This window comes from Nomascus leucogenys, chromosome 5, assembly GCF_006542625.1.
Source record: "Nomascus leucogenys isolate Asia chromosome 5, Asia_NLE_v1, whole genome shotgun sequence".
In the NCBI taxonomy this organism is placed as follows: domain Eukaryota; kingdom Metazoa; phylum Chordata; class Mammalia; order Primates; family Hylobatidae; genus Nomascus; species Nomascus leucogenys.
Genome location: NC_044385.1, coordinates 99,805,586 through 99,824,833, shown reverse-complemented (window position 1 = coordinate 99,824,833; position 19,248 = coordinate 99,805,586). Strand labels below are relative to the sequence as shown.

Here is a 19,248-nt window from a genome sequence, read left to right as displayed (position 1 = left end):
ATCTTTAGCGTTGTTCTTATTTTTGCTGTATCTCTCACCTCAGTGCCCTCGTTTGAGAACGGGGTCCCAAGTAAATTTAACTCAACCGAGACCAACCAGCTGTGATATGATTGGTGAAGCTGGCAAAAAAGAATTTAGAATCTATTTATTTCCAGGACCTGTTTAGTTGCTTACCCCTCTGAACACTGTATTACCTGTAAAGTAGGAAAAATACCTGTTTTGCATTTGTTAGGAGCGTTACAGAAGAACTCTGTAGAAAGCATCATTTCAGTGTTTGGTATAAAGAAAGGCCAGTAAGATAGTAGCTGGTATTGTTATTAGACACTGTTCCTACTCTCCATTCTAGAGGAAGAGACAGAATACATTGGGTTACTATTTGTTTTTACAATCTATTGTTAGAACTGTAATTCTTGTAGCAGAGGGAGAGTAATGATAAATCCATACCAGAGGTTCTAAGAATGATCTGTTGGACTGGCCTATAAGCCACACCTTGATGGGTGGGTTGCATTTGACTGGGTGGAGAAAGAGGAAGGGGCTGTCCAACATAGGAAGCACCTTGAGCTCTGGGTGAGGCAGGAAGTGTTGGGTGTGTATAGGGCAGAGGTCCACTCTGGCCAATTTAGCATACAGAAATGCTTTCTTTGGAAATAGACAGTGCTTTCAAAGGCTTAAGCCTTCAGAGAAACATGTGACATTTCACTTAAAATCTAGATTTCCAAATTTTCTTGAAAAATTTGAAAATCTTGTAAGCATTGGCTAAAGTTTACTATCCTCTCTTAGTCCCACGTCATTTCAATATTATACTTTTTCCTGTTTTTTTCTCCCAAAAGTCTTAGCTATGATTGTCACTTTATTCTTCCATTTGACTTTCCTAATTATTTTGTTTCTCTAGAAATATGATATATACTGCCAGTTTATTAAAAGCTTCTATGTTGCTTTTTAGTAAAAACGGATCAGTTTTCATGATTTCAGTTCTATAGATACTTGATAGTAGTTGCTGTTGTGAATGTTCCGCTTGCTCTTTATATTTCTTAAGTGGTCATTGTTGGTGTGTTCTTGTAGGAAGTTCCCATTGGCTTGAACTAACATTTTATCATGTTAAAGAACTGTCTTTTTATTTTTATTTTACTAAGAATTACAATCAAGCATAGATTTACAATTTTATCAAATGCTTTTGGACATCTTACAATTTTCTTCTTTGCAATATTGATGATTTGACATCATGGTATGTTGCTTTTAACTAATACATTAGGAAGTTTCCCATCTTTTCCTGTGTTCTGGAGTACTTCTTACGGCATTGAAATAATCTGTTCTTTTAAAAATTATTACAAAATATATTATCTATTCTTCAAATGTCGGGAAACCTTATGTATCTGTTAGCTTTTAAAAATAATCAATTACTTACTCCCCCCAGTGCTCCCTGCACTCCAGCAAAGCTATTTTGCAGTGATTGATCCAGTTAGGTCTCTTATTTAAAAAAAAAAAAATTGACATTAACATTTACCTTCAATAATTTTCTAGCTACTTTTAAATTTAGTAGCAGAAATTTAAAGATAATATATGTTAAAAATTTCCATATAGTAGTTAAAAGTGATTCTTAATTTCATATTTGTATTTTTATATCTTCAAAAACTAGTTTATGATTTGTCTGTCAACTATTTTTTTCAAATATTTGTGTTTATTACATTTTTTGTTTTCGATTGCGTTTTCTGTTTCTTTTTTTGAAGTGATTGGATTTTACACATTAATTTCTAGTTAGAAAATCTAACATGCCTTTTCTGTGTTTTGGATTTTATTGAAAATTCTTTGTCATAAAATGGATGATTAATTTAGATAAATTTCCACGTATACATGACCCTTGAACAATATGGATTTGAACTGTAGAGGTCCACTTATACATGGATTTTCTTCCACCTGTGCTACCTTGAGACAAGACAAATTCTTCCTTTTCCTCTTCTTCCTCCTCCCCCTCCTCCTTAGCCTACTCAGTTTAAAGGCAATGAAGATGAAGATTATGATGATTCGCTTCTACTTAACAGTAAATATGTTTTTTCTTTCTTATGATTTTTTAAATAACATTTTCTTTTCTCTAGTTTACTTTATTATAAGAATATAGTGTATAATACACGTAACATACGTATAGCAGTGGTGTTAATCAAGTGTTTATGTCATCAATAAGGCTTAGGTGAATAGCTGGCTACTAGTATTTAAGGATTTGTTGAGTCAAAAGTTATACATGGATTTTTGACTGCATGGGAGGTCAGCGCCCCAACTCCTATGACCCTCACCCCCCACATTCAAAGGTCAACTGTGTGTTTGAAAATACAGGGTATTTACTCTTCATATAAAATTTGATATAAATATGTTAACTTTTATTTCTTGCTCTTAAAGAGTTTCATTTAGATTCTTGAAGAAAAATAATATGGAAATGAATATATTTAGAGTTTTTGAAAGAGTTATACAGAAATTGGAGTGAGAATGAAGTGGTCATCTGAATTGCTAATAGTATTGGAAAAGTTTATCCAAAGAGACTCTAAGTAAATAAGAATGATATATGGTTTGTTTAGACAAATTATTATTATTATTATTATTGCTATTGCAGAGAACATAGTCATATACTCAAAGAGATGAGGGATATATGTTAAAATAGATTTGAAAGAGCCTTTTAATGATCTCTATTGTGAGTTATAATACATTCACTTCCTTGTGTGGAAGATGAATAATGCCACAGTGAAGAAGTAAAGTAGTAAAAATAATGTGACTTAATAGTACATTGAAAACTTAGCCAGCATTTGCATGGAATGGAAATTAAAGGACCATATGTACAGTATATAAGCCTAATCTTTGTTACCAAGACAAATTGTCTAATGTCGTACCTCATGACTAAATATTTTTGCTTTCACAGTTGCTTAAAACTTTGTAAAGATCAATTGTCTTGACCACTTGTTGGCACTAGAATCTAAAGGTCATTTTCCACTTTGTGTTTCTTCTCTTTGCTCTTCATTGATTCCTGCTCTGACCCAGTTGAGGTGCACATTCTTTTCCAGGATAGGGCAACCCTTAATGATTTGTCTTGGCTTTCCTTGATTTCTACTTTCTGATATGTGGTTTATTTCTCTGCCTTTTATTTCAAGGATAGAGCCACCCTTAATGGTTTGTCTTGGCTTTCCCTGATTTCTAGTTTCTGATATGTAGTTTATTTCTCTGCCTTTTATTCTTTATATTGGTTCACATGTGTGCGCATGCGCACAAATGCACACACGGTGAGAGAGACCTCACATTTAAGTAAGTCCAACATACAATGATCTAAGAAAGTGAAGAGTTAACTTTCCTTTTTACTTTTATTTCTGTAGAGATATTGTTACCTTGAAATTCAACCTATTTCTTTATTTTAACTTAGTGACATTGCTGTTTCAAATTTTGGTTGGAGAGTTTGGAGAAGAATTGATTGCATAGGGACCCTACCCTAGAATAGTTAGAAACCAAACTGGGAATACATGTATGCCTCCTAAAGGCACCTGCTATGGTCTGTTGATGTCCCACCAAAATTCGTATGTTGAAACTTAATCTCCAATGCAATAGTATTAAGAAGTGGGGCCTTTGGGAGCTTATTGGGTTATGGGCGCTCCACCCTTGTGAATGGGATTAGTGCCCTTATAAAATAATTCAAGGGAGCACCCTAGCCCCACACATCCCTTCCACCATGTGAAGACAAGCGCCATCTGTGGGGAATAGGCCTTTCTCAGACACCAGATCTGTTGGTGCCTTGATCTTGGACTTCTGAGCTTCCAGAACTGTGATAAATAAACTTGTATTGTTTATAAATTACCCAGTCTAAGGTGTTTTGTCATAGCAGCCCAAAAAATGTAAGACAGCATCTTTAGTTCTTTTTTTTTTTCCTTTGAGCTCTTTTGAATTGGACCTGACTTTCTTGCCAAGATTTTACCATCATAATATAGAGGAAGCTATAAGAAAGTCTTTCATGAATTGTTTGGCTTGGCTGTGGGAAGATAGATTTGAGTTACTACACACCTTACTGTCTTTGCAAATAGAGTAAAATACCTAACAATAGTTGTGTTGGAGCAGGTGTCTAATGATCATCTGTTTAGCCCAGTGCAGTCATCTGTTTTCTAGGCAGTTATGTTTTGTTGAATATTATTAATTCATGGTCTTGATAATCCAGTGAAAATGCAGAATTCCTGTGAACACAGTTGTTTTAAGTACACACTGATTTTTATCTCCAGGAAATAGCATTATTGCTTAGCAATAAGATGAATATTTTGAAAACATTTTAAGAAAATTTATACCTTGAAGTATAGTGTTGAGTAAAAGAAGTGGGAATTCACTTATAAAGTTCCCCAGATTGGTCTGAGTTTTATTATGGTAGAAACTATTAATTTCCTCTTGTAGTGAAGTATATTAATCACAATTTCACCAATATTTAAAGTAATAAATGATGTTTTTAGATAATTAAATTTTAATTAAATGTTTGACACCACTTTTAGTGTCTAAGCTATCCAGTTAAAAAATTGGTACAGACAGCTGTTGAATTACCTGTGTTATCAAAATGATCTCAAATACCAATTTGGATGGGTACCTGTTTAAGGCTCTCCAAGCATTTCCTATTTACAGGTAAAATATACTTTAATAGATAGTAGGCATCAAATGTGATTATGAAATATAATTGACTGTGAGTGTCTTGAGGACAGTGACAGTGCTTTATAAATAGCCTTGAATTCCCACTTACTGTGGTATAAGCTATATAGGGGAAGGGCTCAATTAAGTTGGTGAAATTCAATTACACCATTTCTTTTTAAAGCTGACAAGAAATTGCCATCTCATTGCTACCTTAATTTCATTACAATAAGAGGTGACACTAAGAATATCAGTGGCCATGCTGAAGTCTCTCCCCCGATACTATCATGGTGTGAAAGACATCTTTTTCCACTCACTTTACAAAAGCTATTTTCTTCTTCTCCTTTGGAGATAATTAGGCATAGTACATATTAATTTTTTCTTTTATTTTCAGTGCTTGAGTGTTGAATTATTTGAACAAGCACTTTATCCTTTCATGGGTAAGGTCCTCCATCAGATGTTCTGCTTAGGTTAACACATCCAGGTTGGAAGCCAAATAATGCCATTTCTCCCACTTGTTCAGTGAATCCAAGAATTCAGCCTGTGCATCCCATTACCTATGAATTTACACTTTTAACAAAGATCTTTTCCCCTCTTCTCTACCTGTCTATGCCCTTGCTTACCTTTTCAGAATAATTATTATTATTGTTGTTGTTTGCTTTTTGGAAAAACCTACAATAATGTCAAATTATTCTGTGTATGATGCTTTTAATTACACTATTTAAAATATAATAGTTTTTTTTCTTTGATTTTCCATTTTCCTTCATTGTACAGATTAATATTTTTTAAAAATTTATTTAAAGAAATAGTCTACAATCAAGTTAGGGATATTTAGGGACAAAACCCAGTCTGTTTTGAAGATATAAAACTCATATATTTGTATTGCTAGAAAATATTGCTATTTTAAGAATTCTGAAATTGCTAAGTCAATATTTCCTTTGACAGTGCGTCACCAGATCTTTCTTATAGATCATCATGTCTGCATAATTGTTTCCAACTTAAAAGGTTTATAAATAGTCATCCAATAAACCTTGTTTTATTTACTGAAAGAACAGATCTTTCTTACCAGCTGTGAAACAGTCATTGACTTCTGCTGTACTTGGCCCTGGGGATGTACTGAATGTAATGGTGACCCAACTCCCTGTGGACTCTGCAGCTTATGATCTTAAAAAAAGAGATGCCAACAAATAATTTTTGAAGTTAATATACGTGAGTAAAAAGCTGTAGAGGAAAAGTGTACAGGCCCACTTATACATTGGGGGGGTGGGACCTAACCCAATTTTGGTAATGATTACTAGTGTAAGTTTCAAGTATGAGAGCCTATGCCCTCCATATTTTATCTCCTGGTCACCACTCTTTATTGGTTTGCTATTGTGATTCTCTTTTCCCCTGCTGTTCTGTTGCTTCTTAAAATAAATCTAATGAATTTAGAAGTTGTCAGATTTAATTTGGAGCATGATATATATATTTATGAAGTTATATGCTAAACTAGGAAAAAGTTTTCTTGATAGAACATTATTGACTCAGGAAATCGTATACTATCTCAAGCGATATTATATTTTCAGTCTGTTACATTGGGCAATGGGAGTACCATTAACAGAAAATAAGAAAGCTGAGAGAAATGTGAGGGAGCAGGAGAAAAATACAGGGAACAATCACATCTGAATTGATCAAGAAAGTAGGTCCAGGTTATTCAAAACTTTGGTTTTTGACTGAAACTCTGTGTTTTGAAGAACAATCTTCAATGATTCACAGAACATGCAAGTTAAGAAGTTTTGCTGCCTTATGCATCTTTATGAATCTCAGTTTATGTGAATGTGCAGAAATGTTGAGCTGTACAGTTACGGTTGAATAAATGTCAGATAACACAGTGCATGAGTTTAATCATTCACTAAATATTTCTGTTTCCACAGAGGAATAATGGTGCACTACTCAAAACTGTCTAGAAATAAAATATACAAATCATTGAAATAATGTACTAAAAATATGTTCAAATGTGATGACTCACAAGTCCCCTAAACACCTTATCTGGGATATTTCCTAATCTGTACATGCTTCTCTATTGTTGCATGGGGTGTGTGTTTGTGCGTGTATTTTAATGCAGGATAAAATTTTATATTCCCAGTGGAAAAATTAAGGGTAATTATTTCCATGGGAAAAATTATTCTCATCTTTTTAGTATTACATTTGCTTTTCAGGATCTATTACAATATCAAGCTTTACTTAACCCCATGTACTTCTAACAAAACTATCATTTGTTTCTCAATTACTTTGTAAACTGATGCTATAATAAAGTAGGTCCCATGTTGTCATGACAAGTTTTTATATATAATCTTTGTACTTCATTTGATAGTATTGTAATAGATCAAGCCATTTGAAATTAGGCATAATTGAATTACATCTCATCAGTACATATTCATAGTGACCTGGAAGTTGTCTTTTTAGTTTGGGATCATCTCAAAGAAAATGAAACATTTCCTTAATTTTGGTTGTTTATGTTTTTCCCTCAAAAAGGTCAATATAGTTAAATACAAATAGCACATTGTTATATAGCCAAACAGCTCCAACTGAAGATGTGGAGTTTGCACTTCAGAATTCCCTGGGGGGTGTGCTTATGCTACTTTTAGGAGAATATTAGTGACTGCCAGTTGGCAACATATCCCTGCTCCTGTGACCTGCTCTGCTCTGTTAGATCTAGAGTACCTTTGAGGGCATTTTCCGTGCTGCACTGTTGATGATATTTCTTAGCACCTGGACTGACATCTTTGAACACACACATTTTTAAAGATCAAATCATTGTTTTAATTTGCCACCATGAGAAAGCTTCAAATGATCAGCTACAAGGATACTCCTATTTTAAGAAATTTTTTAATTATGGAAATTTTTCAGCAGCTGGGATGAAATTGTAAAGTGTCCCACAGTTAGTTTTGGGATACAAATTTTAGAAATAATATTTAAAATTACGTATAATTTTAAATGTATAGCAAGTTGTGTGAGCAGCACACGTTTTGCATTTCATCATGTTTGCTCCATCACACACCCCTCTCTCCCATTATCTTTGGTCTTGTAATGAAACATTTGAGAACAGGCTTTAGCCATGATGCCTGTCATCTCTAAATACTTTAGTGTGTGTTACTGCTCCCCCCAAAAAACAGGTGAATAGAGTTCCAGGGGAAGAAGTCCATGTTGATATGACACAACCATCCAATCCACAAAACTTACTTAGATTTCAACAACTGTCCTAAAGCTGTGTCTTTGCCCTTATGGTGGTGAACTCATGCAATACTTATATTGCAGTCAGTGGTGACGTCTTTTCATACTCAACATTCTGGAACATTTCCTCAGTCATTCCCTGTCATGTCCTCTACAGTTTTAAAGCGTGCAGGTCTGAGATCCTGTAGGATGGCCCTCAGCCAGTGGTGATGTTAGAGTTTTGTTGTTTTTTTTTTTTGTTTTTTTTTTTGAGACAGAGTTTCACTATGTTGCCCAGGCTGGAGTGCAGTGGTGTGATCTCAGCTTACTGCAACCTCCACCTCCCAGGTTCAAGCGATTCTCCTGCCTCAGCCTCCTGAGTGGCTGGGATTACAGGCACCTGCCACAATGCCTGGCTAATTTTGTATTTTTAGTAGAGACAGGGTTTCTCCATGTTGGCCACAAACTCCTACCCTCAGGTAATCCGCTTGCCTCAGCCTCCCAAAGTGCTGGGATTACAGGTATGAGCCACTGCGCCCGGCTGATGATGTTAATTTTTGATCATCTGTTTCTGTTAGTGTCTGATAGATTTCCCTTCCACAAAGGCACCATTTTCCCCTTTGTAATTGTTTAGTGCTATCAGGAGTTAAGCACTTAGTGTTAAGATTGCACCAATATCCATCTTTCCCTCATCAAAGCTCCATCCATCAGGCATATTCTTTTTTTTTTTTTTTGAGACAGAGTCTTGCTCTGTCACCCAGGTTAGAGTGCAGTGGCGCAGTCTCGGCTCACTGCTACCTATGCCTCCCGGGTTCAAGTGATTCTCCTGCCTCAGCTTCCCGAGTAGCTGAAATTACAGGCGCCTGCCACCATGCCTGGCTAATTTTTGTATTTTTAGTAGAGACAGGGTTTCACCATCTTGGCCAGGCTGGTCCCGAACTGCTGACCTTGTGATCCGCCTGCCTCAGCCTCCCAAAGTGCTGGGATTACAGATGTGAGCCACTATGCGTGGCCTCCATCAGGCATATTCTTTATTGAGTTACCCTGCCTAAACCAGCCACCACAGTGATCGTTGCCAAATGGTGATTTTCATTTTCTGCTGTTCTTTCTACTGGTAATCTGCTTTATGGAAGAGTTCTCCCTTTTTCCCCATTTATTGATGTTTTTCATATTCTATGTCACAGATTCCTAGTTTACTTGATGGGTTATAATCCATTACTGTCTCTATTTTGATGCTCATATTGTCCTATATTTGGTGAATGCAAGCCATGGTGGCTCTTGTGTCTCTTAGACACATCCTGATTAGTCTTTCAGCACTTTCTTATTTTATGGCACAATAAGCAGTTCCAGGCTCATCTTGTATTTTCCCTGCCCCATCCTTGTGATAAGCCATTTCTCCAGTTAACCCTGGTTCCTTTAGTGGAGAGTGGTATTTAGAAACTATAATCTTAGCTTTCTGAGTGCTCATTGATCCTGGGTTCTCTTGGTGGACAGCTGGGAAATACATGTATATCTATGTGGGGAAGTTTAAACTTTCCCTCTGAAGATTTGATCATTGAGTCTGCTGGAATAAGCTGACAGAAGACAGATTAACAGGAGAAAAGGCATACAAGTTATTCATGTGCAAGCGCATGGGAATTACACAAAGTAGGAAACTCAAAGAAGGGCTTGAATACCCTCTTCACAGGGGAGAGGAGAAAATGAGGGATGTAGGCACTTTTGGAGGAAGAGTAAATCATCTTCAGGGGAGGTGAATAGGTCCAGAAAATGGACAGTAGTCTGGTACAGAGTTCCTCGTGGCTTGCAGGGAGGTGGCGGTAGACTCTAGGAAGGTAAGGGGAAGACATATTCTGGGAACAGAGGTTGTCTTGTATACAGATGAAGCCTGTCAGTAATAGCACCTAGAATAGATGAAAATTCTCTATGGGTGGGCATGGTGATGGCCTTCAGATTCTTCTTTGGTGATTAATTTTCCCTGGTTGATGAGATTTCTGACAGGGGACTGAAGGCAATTTTTTTCTTTTGAAAGAACTTTTCTCAGTTAGATGAGGAAACTTCAGAGAGATCCCCTCCATGGGTTAGGTTGAAAAACAAGGGAAGGTCAGACCTTGATTCTGAGGCAGTTTCTAAGGTCTCCCAATTTCCCGTAATTCAAAGTGCTTAGCATGTGCAAGTGCTATACTTTGGAGTATCATTTAATGATTCAATGGCATGTACACATACATTTTTATGCACACACTCCATAAATACATACACTTATAGCAATGTTTATGTCTGTTTATATACATATATTTGAGATGTTTATGTGTGTGTATATATCTATATATATATATGAGATGGACTCTTGCTCTGTCACCCAGGCTGGAGTGCAGTGGCATGATCTCGGCTCACTGCAACTCTGCCTCCTGAGTTCAACTGATTCTCCTGTCTCAGCCTCCCAAGTAGCTGGGATTACAGGCGCCTGCCACCACACCTACCTGATTTTTGTATTTTTAGTGGAAATGGGGTTTTGCCATGTTGGCCAGGCTTGCCTCAAATGCTTGACCTCAAGTGATTCACCCACCTTGGCCTCCCAGTGTGCTGGGATTACAGGCGTGAAACACCGCACCCAGCTTCTGTGATTATATTTTTAAAAACTGTAAGTTCATACTTATTTTTCCAATTCCAGTGTAGCACTTCAGGGTTCTCTGTAGCCTCCACCTATTCCGTTTGTAAATACCTGCTACTGTAGTAAGAAGCCTGGCTCTTGTTATCCTCAACATATTTATTTGCTTAATCATTTTACTTATTTTCCCTATCCACTGTGTCTCATCTGCCTGTTATCGTCTCCTCTTCCTTCACCCCCACAACCCCTCTATCCGTGGTCTCCAGCCAACAGCTGCCAGCGTGCCCCCATGCTGCGTGCTCTCTCTCCCCTCCACACCCTGTGTACTTGGTGCCAGTGGACCTGCTGCTCTGTGTGTGTGCCGTTCTTTCCCATCAGCACTCCATGGCTCTGGGTGCTGCTGGGCACAAAACACAGGAATGTTTTATGGTTCAATTTGAAAAACTTACACCATTTTATACTTCAGTACTGTTTATTATGTATTTCTATTTTCAGTTTAAATGAACGCTTTTTTTAAATAAAAAGAATGTTTACCCTGTGTTGAAGCATCATGCTAGGTATACTACAGAAGTGAAGATAGACAGTCTTCACCTCTACAGAGCCATGACTAGTGGGTGAAATAGCTGAATTATGTGTGAGGAATTTTACGAAACGGAAAGAGCAGGGTGCTGTGGAGGTGCTTCCTTGGTACCCTGCATGTAGGTTTTCTTCCCATGCTTAGCAGCATCTTTGCTCTTAGGATTTACTGCATGAATTAATTGGTATTTCAGTTTGATTATATGTGTGTGTCTAGGGACAAGCCTAGCTAAAGGAATGGCCCTGAGAGTTGCAGAATCTAAGAGAAGCACTTTGATTTGATGATTTTACATAGTGTTCTTCTCATGGTTGGAGGGTGATAGCTCATGTTTCTGAGCAAGATGAGATTTATATTGTAAAGGGTTGATATGCTTGTGAAGGTTGGTGTAGGGCAAAGTGCAAAGTGATTTTTCTTTTCTTCTTCTTAGAGACAGGGTCTCACTCTGTTGCCCAGGCTAGAGTGCAGTGGCCTTGATCATAGCTCACTGCAGCCTCAATTGCTGGGCTCAGGTGATCTTTCCACCTCAGCCTCCCTAGTAGATGGGATCACAGGAGTGCATTACCATGCCCAGATAATTTTTAAATTTTTTATTCTTTGAGGTCTCACTATGTTGCCCAGGCTGGTCTTGAACTACTGGCCTCAAGCGATCCTCCTGCCTTGACCTCCCAAAGTGTTGAAGTTGCAGACGTGAGCCACCCCACCTTGTCCACAGTGATTTTTCTAACACCATTTATACAATGATAATGATGTATATATGTCCAGTAGCAAAAATGAGTCATAAAATAGCTCCTTCTAACCTTACAAAAGTAAGCGGAGTTTGTGTTATAAAACAAGACCCATGACATGTAACATACTAGCGGGGGAAGCATTTGAAAATACTGTGTTCTATGTGAATTTGTTTGCCAAAATATAAACCTGTTTATGTTTTGAATGTAATTGCTTAATAATGGTTAAATGCTACATAAACTAGTTAGCAAAATATTTTCTAAAAAATGTTAAGCCTATTATGAACTCTTTGTACAAAAATTTGAAAACAAAGCTTACCAAAGTCTGATTTATATAATGGTTCTTTCTTGTCGTATTGGCTAAATATTTGGGAAGTATGCATTCCTGCTTTGTTGCAAAACCCATCTATGAAGTTTGATATAGCCATTCAATATTCAATATATGTATCTCTAGGGCTCTAGGGCATTAGGCCCAAAGAGTTATAGAGACTTGAAAGAACTTTAGAAATCATCTTTCTTCTACAGATAAAGGTAAAGTGACCTTCATTAGATGATAGAGCTTGAATTCTGTAGAGGTAGGAACCTGAATGAGAATTTAGCTCTCCACAAGGCTCTAAGTCAAAATCTATAACAAAGGTCTTAGTGCTTCTGGATGTGGTGGTGGTGGTTAAAATTATCTTCATTATTGTATTTGATTAGCCTAGCCTAACATTTTGCAGTACCAGGCTTTTGTCAGGAGGCAAGCAGTATTGATAGTTAATAATTACCTGGACCATTTTTAGCACTTAATAAAAGTGCCTGCAATGTTCTCTCCTCAGTGTGTAACTCAAGATTCTAAGCAGTAAGTTCAGCATCAGCTGTGTATGATAAACAGAAAATCTGAATTGCCTTTAGTATTATGGCCGAAATGTTTACATTCCTGGGATCAGGATTTCTGGGATTTTGTGAGGAGGTTAATGATACAGAGGGGTCAGCATATGGAAATTAAAGCTGCAGTTTCTAAATATCTGTTTGATAGTCAAGGCTAGTAGTAGCCTGTAAAAATAAGATTAGCTAGTTGGTTGTTGCCATTTCTTAGTCTCTCTTGTTTGATACATAAATATTCACAGAGTAGAAAATTGAATTCTGAATGTCTGCATGGTGGGTCAGCAGATGTACCTGTAAGTCAAAAGGAATATTTAAAAATATATATATTTGGAGGAGCAGTTTGTGGAGTTGGGGTCTGAAGTGTGGGAAAATTATGTGTTGCTGCTTTAGGAAAAAGTAGCTTTGCCATTGCAGACATTTAACTAATAAAAGCATATGAACATATATATATACACACACACACAAACACACACAAATACATATATATATGTATAAAATTGTATTTTCAAGTATTCTGTGCAGTTAAATGTTTGGGTGGATACTTAAACGTGTGTTTAAAATGTTGAGATGATGGTCTCCAGTGTCTGAGTTTGGTAAAACAGTGAATCTCAGCAGCATATGAAGTCTTTGGATCTTTGGGCCAGGGTTGTGTACCCTACAATTACTGTGATTTAATAATGGATTTTAGAAATTCAAGACTGTTTTAATAAACTCTGTAGTCAAGTGTGTAATTCAACCATGTTGTGATTTGTGCATCAGTTTTCTTTCTGTATTTGATTGTTGATTTGCAAGTCAGAGCAAGCTTAGGTACTGTGGTCCCAGCACAGATGTACAGTATAAAATGATCACATTTTCAGAGTTGAAAGGTCATGCACAGATGTTTGCAGAAGTGACACTCATTAAACTTTCTAAAGATGCCATGTCCCTTTGTAACCCCTCTAAGATGAGAACTCAAAAAAGAAACCTTATACACTGGTCATAAAGTCCTTGAGAAACTACCTGTTTTGTTATGTTTAAATGTAGTTCTTGGAGATTCTTTAGAGACAAAATTAATCCTGAACTTGGTATTTTATATTTTTTTAATTGTATTCATATTATGCAACGTGAGCAAGGTCTTTTCTCTTCATTAAGAGTTGGAAACTAGTTCAGAGTGGTGAAGTAATTTTAATTTACCCAAGGGAAAAAAAATTTGGAATTTGAACTTTCCGTGTCTGACCTGATGTTCCTAACGAATCCGGGCTTTTAACTCCTTTGTTTCAAAATGTCATGCTCTGTGTTGAGCACATAATAAACTAGATTATAAACTGTTTTCCAGCTTTTTGGAGCTCTCTGTGCAGGCATTTATTCTGTTAATTGTCCGTCACACCTGAGAAGGAGATGCAGCCTGAGAAATTGGCATTCTATGTATCTCCCTTATCATTTCATTGTGATATTCAGTGATACTAGAAGGTAATTTTTTTCTTCTAGTAAGCAATAACCACGTTGTGAGCCAAGGATAAAAGGAAAATGACACTGGTAGAGTTTTCTTGTCATAGGTATTACCTAGTTTCCTAGGAAACAGAAACATGATTTATGAATATTGATTTTCAAAAGCTTAAAAGAAACCCTAGGTGGTTGTTTCTGCCATTAAAATAGTTTCTCTGAAGAGATCAACTTACATAATTGAATCTCGAGTGACCACATTTTATTTAGTGTACATCTTGCATAGTAGGTGATTCTGTGAGGTTTGAATTGAAGTTCATTGTGATTGTAATCTTTGGTCCCTGTCTTTGTTTTCTGTGCTGGAGAGAGAGGGGATTTCTTCCTGTAGTTGTATGTGGTCTAGTTCACTTTTAGATTTTCTGGGCACCATGCCGAATATCAGCGAAAGGGGCAGTGGGTACAAAAGAAGGTAAAGATAATTTACGATGAAGCTCAGAGTTTAGTTAGAATGATGAACTCTTGTAGTCCATTTTGTGGAAACTTTTGGAATTGCTTGAACTTGGTACTTTCCAGTATCAGCAATTCAAATGGAAGTTTTCTGAGCTTTCTAAATAAAAGAGAAAGAGGAGAATCTTCAGAAAGAGCCTATGTGCACTCACCAGCAAATAATATGATGGAGAACAACTGTTCTAGGGGTACTTAAGTTGAGGCTTTTCAGACCAAACCAGCTAGCTTATGAAATGATGGAAAATGGTGAGGATCTAGGTGGAGAGACCACTACTTCTGTCAGACGATTCTACAAAGGGGTGAGCGATATAGGATGTGTGTTTCTATGTGGAACTGTTGGGTCCTTGATGTTATTGAAATACCTCTGTGAAGACAACCCTACACACCCCAACAATTCTGGACTCAACAAATTTGGGGCTAGGGAGAGGTAGCTCCTCAGTATTCAAAATGGTAACCCAAATCATTAAGAAGATTTTAAATTGTTTTAATTCAGTCTAGTCTTTGTAAGGAATTGAAATATGTAATGCCACACATAAACATTTCTCTTAAAAGTTATAATGAAAGGTGGAGCACAGTAGCTCATGCCTATAATTCCAACAATTTGGGAGGCTGAGGTGGGAGGATCACTTGAGTCCAGGAGTCTTTTGAGACCAGCCTCAGCTATGCAGCAAGACCTTATCTCTACATACACACACAAAATAAGCTGGACATGGTAGTGCGTGCCTGTAGTCCCAGCTATTTGGGAGGCTGAGGTGGGAGGATTGCTTGAGCCCAGGAGTTTGAGGCTGCAGTGAGCTATTATCACACCACTACACTCCAGCCTGGATGACAGAGTGAGATCTTGTCTCCAAAGGAAAAAAAAAAAAATGATAAAAAAGGCACTACAAGTACTCACTGTAACAAAAACTCTACTGTCTCAAAGGTTTTATTCCTTGAGGATTCTAAAAAAGATGAGGTTTCACTGAATATAATTATATTGCTATAAACTTTTGAAATTTTATATCTGAAATCCCATGTGAGGTTTTTAATCATATCTTGAAAAAGACACGATCTGAAAAAAAGATGACTGATCTTTGTTTTGTCTGGAGAGTTGAAAAATGTGAACTCTTCAGTCTGGAGGATATATGATCAGAGTCCATAAAATGCAGACTTTATTATATCAAAACTTGGAAATCTTTATTAGAACTGAGTTTTCCCTTGAAAATTGAAATACATTAACTATAAAACAAGCGAAAGGAAATAATACTACATACAATGTGTAGGATAACTGTAAAATATATTACTTACATGAGGCATTTTATACGGGAAATACATAGTTTCAAAAATGCTTTACAAATGAAAGATGGATATAAAAGAGGCCAGGTGTGGAGGCTCACGCCTGTAATCTCAGCACTTTGGGAGGCTGAGGTGGGTGGATCACTTGAGGTCAGGAGTTCATAACCAGCCTGGCCAACATGGCGAAACCCTGTTTCTACTAAAAATACAAAAATTAGCTGGGCGTGGTGGTGGGCACCTGTAGTCCTAGCTACTTGGGAGGTTGAGGCAGGAGAATCACTTGGACCTGGAAGGCGGAGCTGGCAGTGAGCCAAGGTGGCGCCGCCGCACTCCAGTCTGGGCGACAGACTGATACTCCATCTCAAAAACAAAAACAAAAACAAAAAAAAAAAAAAAAAAGATGTAAAAGCTTTTCTGGTTGTGGGGTGGAGAGGCATTTACTACCTCCTGTGTGCCAGGTATTGTGATTGATCCTAGAGATTCCTGGCCCAGTCCTTTTGCATTTGAAACTCACGATCTAGTGAGAGTTGATAAGCCAAGTAGTAATCCGTGGCAGGTTACATATCAAGAAAATCATGATATGTAAAGGAAGATGCACAGTGCTATGGAAGTCCATTGTACCATGGATCATTTCTTCCCCTCCACAAGTGCATATTCATATACTTTTTAAAGCCAAGAACTATTTTCTAAATTCCTGCAGAATGTAAATTTTATAGTTATTATTAATAAAAACCATCGTTCTTTGCTTTCTCAGCCACCAAGGGATGAAAGTATAGCTAATTTAAATAGATAAATGAGATTTTAAACCTTTTCTACTGTGTCTGTATATATTTGTGCATGTATATGACAGATATTTATGAGCTTAGTCTATATATAAGGTAGAGGTGGGCACCTGTAGTCCTAGCTACTTTTGCCCATCTGAAATGGCTTTAAAATGATATACTTAGCATGTATCAAATATACTTATTTAAAGTGTTGAATACATGTTTGTGTTATGAAAATATGAAATTCTAGCTATCTTATTTTTTTTTTTTTTTTGCATTTTACTGATACTCCTGATGAACTCTGAAATAGTTGGGAAAAATAGTCCTTTCCTAGGAAGAAATGACTTTCAAATGTTTTTGGTGAGTAACATGTTGAAGTCAGAGTGGTTGATTGCTATTTAAACCAAAGTAATGCTCATTTACATTAGTTTATATTTTTGTTTATTTTACATACCTAGAGAAATGATCTGAGGTTTAATGTGTTGAATACAGGCTCTCTCACTATATATATATATATATATATATATATATATATATATATTTATTTTTTTTTTTTTTTTTTTTTTCTTTTTGGAGTCAATTCTTAACTATTTTCTTTCTAAATGTGATTATATATTTTGGAAAACTTTAGAATCAGACATTTAGAGCTGGAATGTTCCTTAAAAATTCTTTTAGTCTGATTCCTTCAAGTTATTCACAGGCAAATGATAATGACCATCTTATGGTTATTTATAGTTTATAATGTTCTTTTTCATTAAAAGGAATTCCATCTTTGCCCAATTCTATGAGCTCTGTATTTTAATTTCCTTATTCTTTATGCTATGTTATTTTGAGTGGATGTGCTCACAGTGTTGGAAGTATGGAACGGAGATCAGGTAAGACATTTGAGCTGGAAAAAGATCTATCTAACATAAAGTTCTTGGTGAAACTTTGAAACATGATTCAGTACAGTAGAGGAAAACATAACTTGCCTTTCTTCAAAAATAGCCATTTCAACACTGTTGCCTCCAAGATTATACTTCTGCTCCAGTTATCCGCCCGCTGTAGCATTTCTTAACTATGTGATTTAGTCAGATTTTTGATTTTGAGTAAAGAAAATGAACTCAAGCAGGCTTAAGTAATAAAAGGGACTTTGGTTGTCTAATGATAGACAGTTCAGATGTAGGTAGGTCTCCAGGATTAGTTTGGTTTAACTTCTCAACAGTGCCATCAAGGATGGATCCAGTTTCTTTCTGTCTCTCTGATCCACTTTAAATTCCACCTGGTTACCCTCAAGTGCGTAGTTGTGAAAAGGAAGTTGTCTGGATTTTTTGTTTGTACAGTGAAAAGGAAGTGGGCTTCTGAAACCTCTTTCAGAAGAGTGAGCGAGGAAGCTTCTTTCTCAGGTGCCACTTTTGACAATTTGCATTTCCCTGGTAATTAACGATGTTGAGCATCTTTTATGTCCTTGTTGGCTGTTTGCATATCTCCTTAGGAAAAATGTAAGTTATTTGCCCATTTTTTCATTGGATTTATCTTCTTGATGAATGTTAGTTCTTTTCATATTCTGAATACTAGGATCTTATATAATTTGCAAATATTCTTTCCGATTTTATAGGCTGTCTTTTTCTTTTTCTTTTTTTTTTTTTTTTGTTTTTTGAGGTGGAGTCTCTGTTGCCAAGGCTGGGGTGCGGTGGCGCAGTCTCGGCTCACTGCAACCTCTGCCTCCAGGATTCAAGCATTTCTCCTGCCTCAGCCTCCCAAGTAGCTGGGATTGCAGGCAAGTGCCACCACACCCAGCTAATTTTTTTTTTTTTTTTTTTTAAGTAGAGACGGGTTTCACCATGTTTGCCCGGCTGGTTATAAACTCCTGACCCCAAGTGATCTGCCCGCCTCGGCCTCCCAAAATGTGTCTTTCATTTTCTTGATAGTATCCTTTGCACAGAAGTTTTTGATTTTGATGAAGTCCAACTCTTCTTCTTTTTTTTTCTCTTGAGACAGAGTCTCGCTCTGTATCCCACGCTAGAGTGCAGTGGCGCGATCTCGGCTCACTGCAAGCTCTGCCTCCTGGGTTCAAATGATTCTCCTGCCGCAGCCTCCTGGGTAGCTGGGACTACAGGCATCTGCCACCACACCCAGCTAGTTTTTTTTTTTTTTTTTGTATTTTTAGTAGAGACAGGGTTTCACCGTGTTAGCCAGGATGGTCTCGATCTCCTGACCTCGTGATCCGCCCGCCTCAGCCTCCCGAAGTGCTGGGATTACAAGTGTGAGCCACCATGTCTGGGTTTTTTTTTTTTTTCTTTAAGGTTGCTTTGTTTTAGAGCAGTTTTATGCCCACAGCAAAATTAAAAGGAAGGCAAAAAAGTGTCACACATACCCTCTGCCTCCACACATGCATAACCTCTTTCATTATCAACATCCCCTATCAGAGTGGTACATATGTTACAATTGAGGAATCTACATTGATGTATTATCACCCAAAATAAATAGTGTACATTAGGATTCACTCTTGGTGTTGGCTTTTCATAGCTTTTTGACAAATTCACAATGATACGTAACCACTAATACACTATCATACAGAGGTTTTTTTTACTGCCTTAAAATCCCCTGTGCTCTTCCTATTCATCTCTCCCTCTCCCTAACCCTGGCAACCACTACTCCTTTTGCATTTATAGTCGTAATTACTAAAAGTTTAAAAGC

General features: G+C 36.9%; 1 protein-coding gene across 3 annotated transcripts in view; it reads left to right on the top strand.

The window, feature by feature from the left end:
* Positions 1–19,248, top strand: part of KLF12 (Kruppel like factor 12) — a 448,745-nt gene that overhangs the window by 24,853 nt on the left and 404,644 nt on the right. The window contains exon 1 of one of the 3 annotated variants that reach the window (XM_030813489.1): positions 1,915–2,038. The exons of the other annotated variants lie outside the window; for them this stretch is intronic. The gene's annotated coding sequence lies outside the window, so the exon portion shown is untranslated. Of the gene's footprint in view, positions 1–1,914; positions 2,039–19,248 lie in introns of those variants that run through there. 3 annotated transcript variants of the gene reach the window in all.